Here is a 12,888-nt window from a genome sequence, read left to right on the forward strand (position 1 = left end):
TCCTATTTTATTGTATTGCAAATTCAACTATTATTAGTATTATTAGTATTTTAAGTTATGTTATTAAAAAAAAAGCATCGTTGGCAAAGCACGATTCTACCTATGACCATCCTCCAAAGTGGTTGTATGATGTATATGGCCCAACCCATGTGCTCTCCCTGCATCTCTATGCTGTGCTGCTTTGCCAGGCCCAGCCTCCTTTAGGGGTACCTTGGTGGGTACCTCAGTATTTAAAATCAGATTGTAATCATAGCCTGCTATTGTATAGCATTAATAAATGGCTAAACTCATTGATGTTTCCGTGTGATTCATTTACTCCTGCCAGGAGACTCCCACCGTCCACGAGTGTTACCCTGGAATCTAACAACTGGAGGAGGATGCTGTCAATTTCTTCCTCCCACACTCTTTTGCAGGTTTCTTTCTACTTCACCCCTAGGTCAATATGTCATCAGATGAGTCATATCTCCGGTGAGGTGGAACAGAGGTCACTTCTCGTGAATGATCATACAGCTGACACAATCTACCATATGATGATCCGAAGTGATGCCTACATTTCTCCTCAGTACCAGGTTCAGTGTACGCAGACACAGACCCTATCCCCTCAATCTATCCAGCATGTAGACATAGTGTTTAAGAGAAACTAACACCTCTAGAGGATCTTGCTCTAAAAATCCAATCCTTTTTCCAAAATGGTACATAGCATAGCAAGCATACCCAGCAAAGGTAGAATTTGGACATAGGGACATGGAATTTACTTAAATGGAATGAGTATAAATGAGCCTGGCAAGAGCCCAGCATCTGCAGGCCTAGGATGTGTGAGGGCATGCATAGGAGTGGTAGGAGTCATTTTTGGTCAAGAAGACATCACAGAAGGCCATGAACACCTCCTTGTTTGTACCTTTAAAACTTCCTTCTGTAATCACTAGGTAACTCTTATCCTAAAAAACTCAGCTCAAATTCTATTTCCCCCAAGAAGCCTACACTAACCCTTCCAGAACGACTGAGGCACTTCTCTGTTCCTCCTTCACCATGTCTATTTTTCTCTAGAGAGCATGAGTTGGGGAGAGACACAGAGAGGGGACAGAGGATCCTTGCTGACACCAGAGACCCCGAAGCTGGGCTCGAATTCATGAACTGTGAGAACATGACTTGAGCCTAAATTGGAGGCTTAACTGACTGAGCCACCCAGGCTCCGATCTAGAACAGTAGTTCTTAGGGTGGTTTTGTCCCCAGGAGACATTTAACAATGTCTGGATACATTTTTGGTTTTCACAAGTTGGGGGATGGAAGGAGAAAGTGCTATAAAAATCTAGTGAGTAGAGGCCAAGGATGCGGCTAAACATACTATATGATGGCCCCTCCCCCAATAAAGATTTTTCTGGTTCAAAGTGTGGATAGTTTTGAAGTTGAAAAGCTGTACTACAACAATTATCACCCTGAAGTGAGTAGCAGCATTTCTGGGTTGAGTAAAACTGAGCCCACCCTAAAATTCAGAACCCACAAGAGGACTAACAAGGTGGGTCAGAAAACCTCCAAAGAAGAAAAAAAATTATCAGGATTCAAAGCACACTAACTTGAAAAAGCATCTTAATGTTGGAGGGGAGAAAGGGTAGTGACTGTGGCCCCAGAAGAGTTTTGAATCAGCCCCTGGGGGCTAGGTGTTCAATCCTAGAGCTGGGAGCAATAAACCAAAAGCAAGGAAAATAGAAAAATGACATCTTGGGGATTTGGAATAATCATTCTCCTCCAACTGAGATTTCTACCCAAACGTAACAGACATAATCAACCAGATTAAAATAACACCTTTACTAAGGGTAAGGTTGGTGTAGAGAGCATACTGTAGATGCAGATGGAAAAGAGTTTTCCTATTCTTCTTTACATCTTCAGGTTTCAGGATCAAGAAGGATGGGCATCGGGGAAAGAGAGAGAGAGAGGGAGGGGGAGAGAGATGGGTCATTCAACCCACTAACCCATTGATAAAAATATCATGCCATTAAACATTCACCAAGGGCAGCATTCCCTCCTGTACTTGGAAGAGCTCTTGACAAGGGTGTCATAAGGTCCCAGAGGGAACAGAGAAAGTATTATCTAAAAATTGTCCCTTTTCCAGAAGTCCTAAATGAAGATAGGATTTTATAATTAAAAAACTTTTTTACCATTTATTTATTTTTAAGAGAGAGCGACAGAGCATGACTGGGAGAGGGTAAGAGAGAGAGGAAGACACAGGACCCCAAGTAGGCTCCAGGCTCTGAGTTGTCATCACAGAGCCCAATGCGGGGCTTGGACTCATGGACCATGAGATCAGAACCTGAGCCGAAGTCGGTGTTTAACTGACTGAGCCACCTAGGAATGAAGGTTTTTTTTTAGATATCATAAGGAAAAGACTTGTTAGGAAGAGTAGAAAAGCAACACCAGAAGTTAATGAGAGAGTGGTCCTGCCTTCTGTGCCCGCTCCCCAACCAAGCATTGCCCACTCCTTCACTCGACAACACCAGGCCCCACCCTTTCAGTGGAAGAGCTTGGCACCTCCACCTCTACCTTTGTGGGAAGCTGCCACAACTAGAGGTCCTCGGTGATGGTGCTGCAGTGTCTGCATACAGTGCCTGGCACCAACATAATATCAAGGAATTCCCAAAGAAGCAGCACGGTCTGGCTGGAGGTGGGCATCAGACGTCAGCCCGCTGGGGCAAGAGGGCGGTGGTCCTCCTCCAAATGCCAGCTGGCTCCATCACTGCACAGCATCCTCTTTGGCATCTATCACAACTGGGAAACATCCCCACAGCCAGCTGTGTTGTGGCAGGACAGGAAAACGATAAGGTGTGGGAGAAGGTCTAATTAAGAGAATTAGTCCACAGGCAACATTCTCTTGCTGCTCCCAAACTTTCAGAGAGGAATTTGCAGGGTCTGGAAGTCCCTCAGAGCAGGTAGGAACAGATTCAGGGACAAACTCTTAATCATCACTAACTATATTCTTAATTCCATGCAAACAAGCACCTACTTAAAATTATTTTACCAACATGCCACTCCTCTAGATGCAGCCCTTTGAGGAGAGGGAAAATATTTTTTTGTTATTTCTCTTCCTGGAAACTATCTCACTGTCTAGCACATAGTATGTGTTCAACAAAAATGTGTTGATGCCGAATGAAGGGGAAGATACATGAAAGTCCTCAGTTTAGCAACTGAGAGATGAAAGATTATTCTGGAAGCTGAACCTGGTAATTTATTCAGAACCAACACAGCTAAACTAACCATCTTAATCAACAATTCATTATAGACACTTGAAACATTCCAGCAATTTTCAGTAGCAGAATTTGGAAATGTGATGTGCCCCATGAAACACCCTGTCATGCAGGATCCAGGGGCTTAATATAAGGAGCCCAGCATTTCCACCTTACTAATGTCTGACGCTCATCCTCTTTCTGAGGTCTTCCCAGTGTTTGAAAGAGAAGCAGTGTGGCGGGGACCAAACACACTAAACTGGGACAAGAAGAACTAGATGCTAAGTGTCTGCTTCACCACCACCAAGTTGTGGACTTTGGGCAAGTTTTGGGCAGTCATTCACCTACATTTCCATCTCCTGATGTGTGATCGGCTCCCTTATGGTAAGAGTCATTTCGTATTCATCATTATCTCCCTAGTTCTCAACGCCATTCCTGACACGGAGAGGATGCAACAAACAGTTGCCTGGACAACTCTACTTGTGAAACAAGTCCTGGTGTGTGGGGGCTGTTAAAGTCATGGGGAAGGGGCGCCTGGGGGGCTCAGTCAGCTAAGTGTCAACTCTTCATTTCTGCTCAGGTCATGATCTTATGGTTCATATTGAGCCCCATATAAGGCTTCAAACTGAGAACACAGAGCTGGCTTGGGATTCTCTCTCACCATCTCTCTCTGCTCCTCCTCCTGCTTGCATGCTCTCTCCCTCTCAAGATAAATTCATTTTTAAAAAACCAGAGGGAAAACATGATGCAGCTTCTGAACTATCAATTTGATGCAATGTTGGGAGAAGAGAAGCATTTGTTTTCAAATAAAATATGTATGGGGTGCCCTGGTAGCTCAGTCAGTTAAGAGTCAGACTCCTGATTTCAGCTCAGGTCATGATCTCAAGGTTCATGGGATTGAGCCCTGCTGTGCTGACAGCATGGAGCCTGCTTAGGATTCTCTCTCCCTCTCTCTTCTCAAAAAAAAAAAAACACTTGAATTTTATTAAACAAAATACATATTGTATAGTATGAAATATAAATCTTTAAAATAAGAAACTTCAAGGGCATTTCCTCAATTGTGGAACTACTTCAGTCAGCCCCCTGGGGCCTTCTCCTGCCTCAGGGTTCTTTGTGGAAATGTTGAAGGCTGAATTCAGTGCTCTTTGAAGTCAGATCTGCTCTGATATTCCATGACATGATGATTTCTTGCAATCTGGCCACATCGAAATCCCCCTGCATATCCCACTCTGTCCCTCCCATTCCACACAGTTCCTCACTGCAATTCCCCCCACCATGAGGCTCTTTATTTGCTAATCCAATTTTCCTGGCATCAATAAAGCTTTGACGGCAGCTGCCTTGCTTTTCCCGCTCCACCCTTTACCCCATCACCCTGCGCTATCCTGGAGCCCATCATGGGCAGGATGCCAAGTAAAACATCAGTACTCTTCCAGTTTCAACCCAGAGCAGCCCATTGCTGACTGTTCTTCAGACCAGAACTCTGAGGATGGGGTGAGCCATCCATCCCAGCACTTCATCCGGCTGGCTTGTTTACCCCGGTCTGAGGAAGGAGGCTGGGGGCCCCTCCTGCCAGAGGGTTCAATGGCAATCTTCCAGTTACTATTGCCACACCCCAAACCTCCCCCAAAGCCACCATTTTATTGTGCTCATAGATTCTGTGAATCAGAGACTCAGCACGCAGGCTGGCCGAGGCATAGTTCATCCTCTGCTCCATGATATTGAGAACTGCAAAAACCTTGCATGAATGAGTCTGTCCAAAGCTCTACATTTAAGGACTTGACCAAATGGGCCAAATGTTAGTATGCATTCCAGCACCTTAAGGCCTTGTTCCTGGGACAATCCGCCCTCCCCTTCCCTCCCATCCCACCCCAGTTTGAGTTTCTGCCTGGAAAAGCTTAAGTGTGTGGAAAGAATTTACCATTTATTCCAGCCAACATTTGAGAATAGGCCCTGACTTCCCTTTTCTTAGCATATTTATTAAATAACCAGTGTTCCAACTTTGCCTTGCTTGATTGATACAGAAGACACCCCCAATGTCCATGTCACATTTCCAAGACCCTATTTTCTTTTTGTATGAGTGGAGAGTCCTCTTGCTCCAAGCACATGCCATGCATCCGGTTGTTTTCTGCTCCAGAGCACGCTCACGTACATGCAGCTCTGAAAGGCAGAGGAGCTAAGACTACTGGGGGCAACTCTCAACTAATGGGGGTGGACATCGTGGGTAAATGTCCAGAACAAATCTGGAGGGCTCTGAATGTTTCACAGGAGGGGCTAGCTTTGTTGCCCACAGTAGCAACCTCTATAACACCCTGAAGTTGGCTTTTCCTCCTTCTCTGCTCCCTCCCTTCTGTTTCCTGAGACCACCCTCCACATAAGCTATTCTCATCCAAGTTCTTGTCTCAGGTTCTGGGGGGAACCCAAAGAAAGATAACTGGTGAATACTGGGAGATAAAACAATGCTGAAAATGATCACAAGGGTGGCACCTGACATTACCATCAAAAAGATGGTGGATGAGGTCCATCACTTTGAATGTGCTGCCTCTTTATCAAATCTAAGGTTCCACATTTCCCATTTGGACCTCCAGTTCTTATTCCATTCTTCTAAGGACAAAGATCTACCTGTTCCCACAGTCTGGCCTTGGCTGGGGCAGAACTCAGGGTGGTGGCCTGGTGTCACAGGGATGAATACAATTGGTTTAGTATAAAGCAGCATTCTTCCTGCCGATAAGTCATGCCTGTTTCTCAGGACACTCCCTGGATTCTGACCTCTAGGTTCCCAGATGTCCTGCCTGATCTCTGAGCCCCTTGAGAGTCTCCTGATCACAAATTTAATGCCTCACACTTCATCAGTGGATCCTGCTTCCTTAGAATTAGGTTACTTTGGCCTGATCCTTATCTGTCAGGAGAAGCGCTAGTTAGAACAGCATGTATGAAACATAGGAAGATGATCATATATGCATGGCCCATTGCAGTAAACTGTGAAGGAACCAGCATCCCAACATGACAGGCCTGGCTACTAGAGCACTCTGACGTACTTATAGCCCCTAGACCCAAAATATTAAACATGGAAACAATCAATGTTGGCCGGAACGAGAACAGCAATTCTCTGGAATCCAGGGAATGAAACATTATTAACCCACAATGAGGAAGTATTTGGGGACAGCCTTGGGTGTCCTCCATTCGCCCATGTCCCAGGCAGCCAGCCTAATGAGCTCTCTTCTCCACTCCTACACAGCCTCTTCATGATGCATCTCTGGAGACTGATTCTAGAGATTTCCCGGGCAAGAGTAATTCCCCAGGTCTTCTAATTGACTTTCTCTCCCAAACCTCTCCCAGTGTTGCCTTATCTCGGACAGGCGCATCCTTACTTCCTCTGGCACAAACCTAGGCTTAGCCGTGCGTGGGCTGCCCCCTGGTGACTGTCTTCAGGAAGAGAAAAGTTGCACCAACTTACCTGGCCAACACTCAAAGCTGGTAGTTCCCATTTAAAATTGACACCTATTCTCAACAGGAAAGAAAGACCCTTGTGAGGAGAAATTAGAGTGGTTGACAGTGGTGGCGCCAATCAGCTAATAAATAGGGACATCTTTCTCCAACTCAGTGGAAATAATTGTTAATGGAGTCCAATGGGTGGAGCCACAGGGGACCAGCTTAAAACCATAGGTATACAAAATGGCAATTTGTTTTCGGCTGATTGTCCTTGCATTTGTTTTTGATTTCAGACAACGAATAAGCTAATGAAGCATGAGATTAAATTAGCTCACCTTGACCCTCGTGGATTGAGAAATGAATTTGTTACGTATTGCTGGGAAGCCAATTGCCCTTTATTGCCTTTATGATCCACCAAAGAGCAGGATATTAGGAAACTCTCCTTCGTTCGTGTTTGGGCACATGGGCATCTGATGCCATCTGAATGGGCATCTGAACCTCAGAAAGGAAGGAAGGAAGATGCAGGCTGACAAACATTTCTTACTTAGGGAATTATAACCTGAGAGCAAGAGGGTGACTTTTAAATTAAAATTGTCAATTAAAATTGTCAGATTACTGGGAGAAAGGAGACCAGAAGAGGAGGTGGTGCAGCTGTGAGCTCCATTGTAGGATTTTTTTCTTTCAAGATACTCACCAAGCTGAAATCTCACTGACAACTCATTTGTACCATAGTATTCCTAGTACATTTTCACAACACAATTCCAAAGGCCAGCTTCTGCCAAGATACAATGCTAGGCTATTGTGCATGACCTCTGAGGTCCGAAGTAGAAGAAAATATCCACTCAAGCCAAGTAAACAAGGATCTTCCGGGCCTCCTTAGCAGGTTACTTAGAAGATATGCCTCTGGGCCGTGTCTCATTTGGCATGATCTTGTCTAGGGTCTTTGAAAGGCTGTAATAGAAAAGAAAGTAGAAACCTAGTGTTAGCATAATTGCAGCATTCACTTGTTCATTTAGGATTTTATTGACTGCCCATTAGATAACGAGCACTGTGCTTTAATCTATGATCAATTCAAAGAAATATCAAGACAAGTCTCCACCTTAAAGGAATTTGCCATCCAGCAGAGAGCTAACCTAAGCATCTAAAAAGAAAACTTCAAAAAGCAAAATACAGTGAAAGGAAATAAAGGAAAAGATACCACAAAGCAGAATAGCTAGTGCCTAGGGAATCAGAATAACCAGCCTTCAGAGTTAGGAAAAATCACCCACAGGAAGAGAAGCTATCTGAGTAGCCCAATCTAAGTACAATGGCTCACTGAAAGAAATGTGGTCCCACAACCAAAAGGCGAATGGAAAGTATTTCCAAACTTTGCTAGCTTCTCCCAAAGAACAAGAAGGAATGCAGTACTAAGCCTACAGCTATATTTCTTTAAACCTTTTCTTCTCCCTTCTACTCGTCCCACATTTAGAGAGGCTAATTTTCTCCAACCCCAATTCTTCCCACAGTTGTCAGGAAAACCCAGTCCTCCCCTACTTGTCCGACTTCTCCAGGCTGGAGTCTAGCTAACTGCTCTCTTCAACTGGTAGCCCAAAACCCAGGAAGGGGCTTGTCGATGACAGGACCATCCTCAGAGGGTCAGGAAAGAAGGGAATCTGGGAGGCAGGAACTAAACACAAATCCTTCCAGCAGGCTGTTGGTTTTGGGTGGAGTAAGGAAGAGGGTGCACAGCAGCACTGATGAACTTTGTGCCCACCACCGGTAAGATCACCAGATGAATGGAAACTGCTGGCTGTAGAAGTCGCCTGGGCTTTGCCATATCAGATGTGTCCAGAGAGACAAGACATTGGCAGTGATGCCTCTTAGAGGAATATCATGAGATATTAATATTTCATGCCAACATTTGAACTGTGACTTAGCCAAACCACCCTAAATCTACTTATATTTATTTAGCAAGCTTAGGAATGTTAATCAACTCAACGCATACTCTGTCACACATGTTATAATTACATACACACGTGTCTGAGTGAAGCAGGATCATCTGTTATTACGTATTTGCTCCATAGTCATTTGTCTTGGCTTCTGCTGACCTTTCTTTGCAAAGAAGGAATAGTGGTCACCAATGTCTCAAGGAAAAAGTGTTGGAAAAACATTCTAAAAATTTCCTACTCTCGCTTATTCACATTTAATTGGAGAAAGGCTCACTGGTGTCTAACTTTTGGTGTGAGTTCATGGAACACTGACAAAGTTTGTGGTCATTCCCCTAATCAAAGCAGTAAGAGCTGGAACTGGAAATCTAGTCTAGCCACACCAGTGTGTGAAAGTCAGCTGAGGCTCAACTGACACGATTGATCTCTTTCAGGGGAAAACATAAGGAAACCAGTCGGTGGCTCTTCACAGAGCCTACAGGAGGCAAACAAAGATGGAAGTTTCATGTGCTTTCCTACAACTTTCCAAAATAGAAAGTCATTCGCCACCCAATACAACTATCACCATTAACTGATAAAGTACTCCTGGAAATATAATAAATTGACATTCTGGTTTATCCATCAGTTTCCTTTGAGCTTGGTTAATATAAGTCAATTCCTCTAAATCAGATATAATTCAGTTTCTTTTTCTTTTAATTTTTTAAACATTTATTTATTTTTGAGAGACAGAGAGAAACAGATCATGAACAGGGGAGGAGCAGAGAGAGAGGGACACACAGAATCCAGAATCGGAAGCAGGCTCCAGGCTCTGAGCTGCCTGCACTGAGCCTGATGCAGAACTCGAACCCATGAACTGTGAGATCATGACCTGAGCCAAAGTCAGATGCTCAACCGACTGAGCCACCCAGGCACCCCTATAATTCAGTTTCTAAAGCTGCCAAGCTGAAGGTTAGAATTCAGATTAGGATTGAGACATCCCTCCAAAATGCCACCTTCTGAGGTCCAGTGTGAGTAGCCAGCTGACCACTCACTGTGGCATCTAAACCTCTGCCCTTCTTAATCTCACTCAGCAAGGGAGTGATAAAGGCAATATGTTCTGTGAATTCCAACATCCGGCATAGTGCCTTGCCAGAGTCCAGCTCCAGCAGGTCCAGGGCTCCCTGAAGGATGCACTGCGTCTACAAAAGGGAGCGAGAGAGCCTCAGCTTCTTTCTGCTCACCAGGCAGGCGTCTCTGCTCTGACCAGAGTCAGCTTTCTTTATTGAAAAAAATGTATGGGGTAAAAAACAGGGGTGGCAATTGCCTTAGATAATGATTCCTGATGATAAATTCATTGGTATGTAAAAACTTCCCAGAACATAGATTGGTAGAAGACTCATGCATAATCTTTATCAATAGTGATTGATGTAGGTGAATAGATGCTTATAACATGGGGAAGGAAGGGATCTTTAGCTTTCAAATACAAGGCAATGTTTCTAGCATAGCAAAGGCAGGAGTTAGTTCTTTTGCGAGCAGGAGTCAAAGCCTATTTTCTCGAGGGGAAGAAAAACAGGTTTCCTGAGAAATGTAATATTTGCTCCCATAATCTCAAAAGAAGAAGCCCCTATAAGTTCCTTCACAAGGTCTGATATCAGTCAGGTGCCTTGGGGGTCGGTGCTCAAGCAAAAATTGAGTGGGGGTTGAGTGGGGGTAGACGCTGGTCGCCATCTGACGGTGAAAGGACTTGCAAACCTGCCTTACTTCAGAGATGGCTCCCAGCAGTGCCTGCCATCTAGTAAGAACTTAATAACTTGGGAAATCATCTTTTATTTTGTTCATTGATTCCTAGGAGAGCTGTGTAGCCAAAAGTTGGAACTTAGGGGAGGAGGCAGCAAATACAAGGCTGGAGGAGAGGAGGGAGGCTGAGGTGAAAAGACACAGGTCACACTCTGTGACATGCAAACAGCCTGTCTGAGGTGGGGATGGAGCAGTGTGTGCATCTGTGGGTGCCCAGGAGCGGAGTTGAGGAGTGGAATGCAGAAGAGGCAGAACCTAGGAGACAGTGTCCAGCCCTGTTCACTCACCTCTGCAGGACAACTGAGGCACAGCCAGGCCATCTCAGAGGGAACTAGACTTCCCTCCCTAACCCCATACTAACCTGAACCCTCCTCCTGGCCCAACCAGACCCAGTCTGCTGCAGCCCCAGCAGCTGAGGGGAGCATGTACCCGCTTTCTCTAAAGCTGCTGAAGGTTTTTCCACCAGGCAAATGTTGGCACCCACCCTACCCTGCCCATTCTGGGCCCCAAGAGATGCTTGCTTTAGCCTTGCCCCCATCATCTGTGGGGCTCAGAGTAACAGTACAGTTGAGGATCCACATACCAACTGTTTTAATGTGTAAAGATTATCAAACAAGCTACATCTGCAGCCCAGTCGTGGTTCCCATCCAGCATCCGACAGCCCTCTCTCCTTGTGACCAAGAAGCATGTGACTGATGAACCATCTCTGAGCCAGCCCTGTCTACTGAGAACCTGGCCCTGACCCAGGACTGAACCCAAGACCCTGATGGAGAAAGACCCGGCCAAGCTCCCCAGGATAGGGAGTTCCCCTCCCCCAGGCTTCCTTTTTCCAGCTCAAAATCTGCAGGCTGTTCTGAACACTTCCCCAAACCACATGTCCCAGGCAGAGGAAGGGAAGAGCACAGTTATCCAGGGAATGCACTCTGCCCAGCACCCCTGTGCATTTGCTTTAGGGGCTTTGGGGTGGCCACCTTCAGACAGGAGCAGTCCCGCTCTATCCAATTTCCTTGTGTCTAGACTGTGATTCCAAGTCCTCAGTCTGCTTTCACACATCCTTAGACCCAAAGGCTCCTCTGCCCAAGGTATATATCTGTAGCATAAATAACAAAAACAAAACATAAATACATATTTGGTGTGTACCCCTGGTTCTATTTGAGGGCTTGTAATTCCAAAGAGCAATACAGGATAGCAAGCTCTAAATGGAGAGGACTGCCCTTTGCTGCAGCATCTGGCTTCATGTAACTGAGGCATTCTGGAAGGAATTGTCCTACGTTCATAATCTTGAGTAATTCTCATGATAACTTTCCCAGCTGTACTAGGGAGAACAGGCTTTCAGATGTCTCTCTCATGTGACTGTGCTTGAGAGAGCTGAACGGGACAGAGCAACACAAGGAGAGGGAGGAAAACGAGACAGATGTGGTGGCTCTCCTGCTGGAAGCTGAGCTTAAATTCTCCAACAAACTGCATAAACGTGATGGCTTAAAACAACACGCGTTTATTACTGTGTAGTTCTATAGGTTAGACATCCAGTATGGGCCTCAGGAGATGAAAACCAAGGCACTGGCAGAACCAGGCTCCCTGTGGAGCTATATCAGGGAACAGGGAATTCTCTTCCTTGTCTCTTCCAGCTTCCGGAAGCTTCCAGCATTCCTTGGCTCATGGTTGTCTTCAAAGCCAGCACCAGCTGGTCAAGTTCTTCTCACATGGCATCCCCCTGATTCTTTTTTTGTCTCCTTCTTTGACTTTCAATGAGCCTTGTGATTACATTGAACCCACCAGGATAATCCAGAACACTCTCCTGGTTTTAGTGTGAGCTGATTAGCAACCTTGATGCCTCTGCAATGTATTCCCCTTTGCTATGAACCTCACCCATCCACAGGTTTTGGGAGTAGGACGTGGGAAGCGTTGGAGGGCCATTACTACGCCAGCTGTAGAGGGTAACATTACAAAGGGCCTTGCTTCCTTGTGGAGGACTTGTTACTCTGACCTAAGGATAGACCATCAAAGGGTTTTAAGCAAGTGAATAATATGATCGTACTGTGCCGTGGGGTAAACTGTTTTGTTTTGGGGTTTTTTTGTCCAAAATTAGGAACAGGGACTGGACCATATGGAACTCCAGGCCTAAAATGGCCTGATACGAGGTCTTGGCGAAGGACCCGTCCAGGAAACAGAGGAGAAATTATAGATGCAGTTGGACCCTTGGAGCCCAGTTCTCAAACCTCTTCCTCATCGAGTCTATGCCTGATAAGCTGAAAGTCCTTCTAACTGAGACACTACCACCCCACAGTCACCTCTACAACTTTATGGAGCCAGGTTGGGTCAGAGAGAGTATTTGCGAGGAAGCCAGAGAGTTGCCAGCCAAAGTGGGGAAACGCGCATGTGCGCACGCGCCACACACACACACACACACACACACACACACACACACACACATGCGCCTTACCCTGATCTTGGTTTCTTTCACCTCCCTACATTTCGTAGGAGGAGCTTGAATAGCATCAACTGTTTCTAAATCAGACTGCTTTTTGATAAGACAATTC

This window comes from Suricata suricatta, chromosome 6 (assembly GCF_006229205.1).
Source record: "Suricata suricatta isolate VVHF042 chromosome 6, meerkat_22Aug2017_6uvM2_HiC, whole genome shotgun sequence".
NCBI lineage: Eukaryota > Metazoa > Chordata > Mammalia > Carnivora > Herpestidae > Suricata > Suricata suricatta.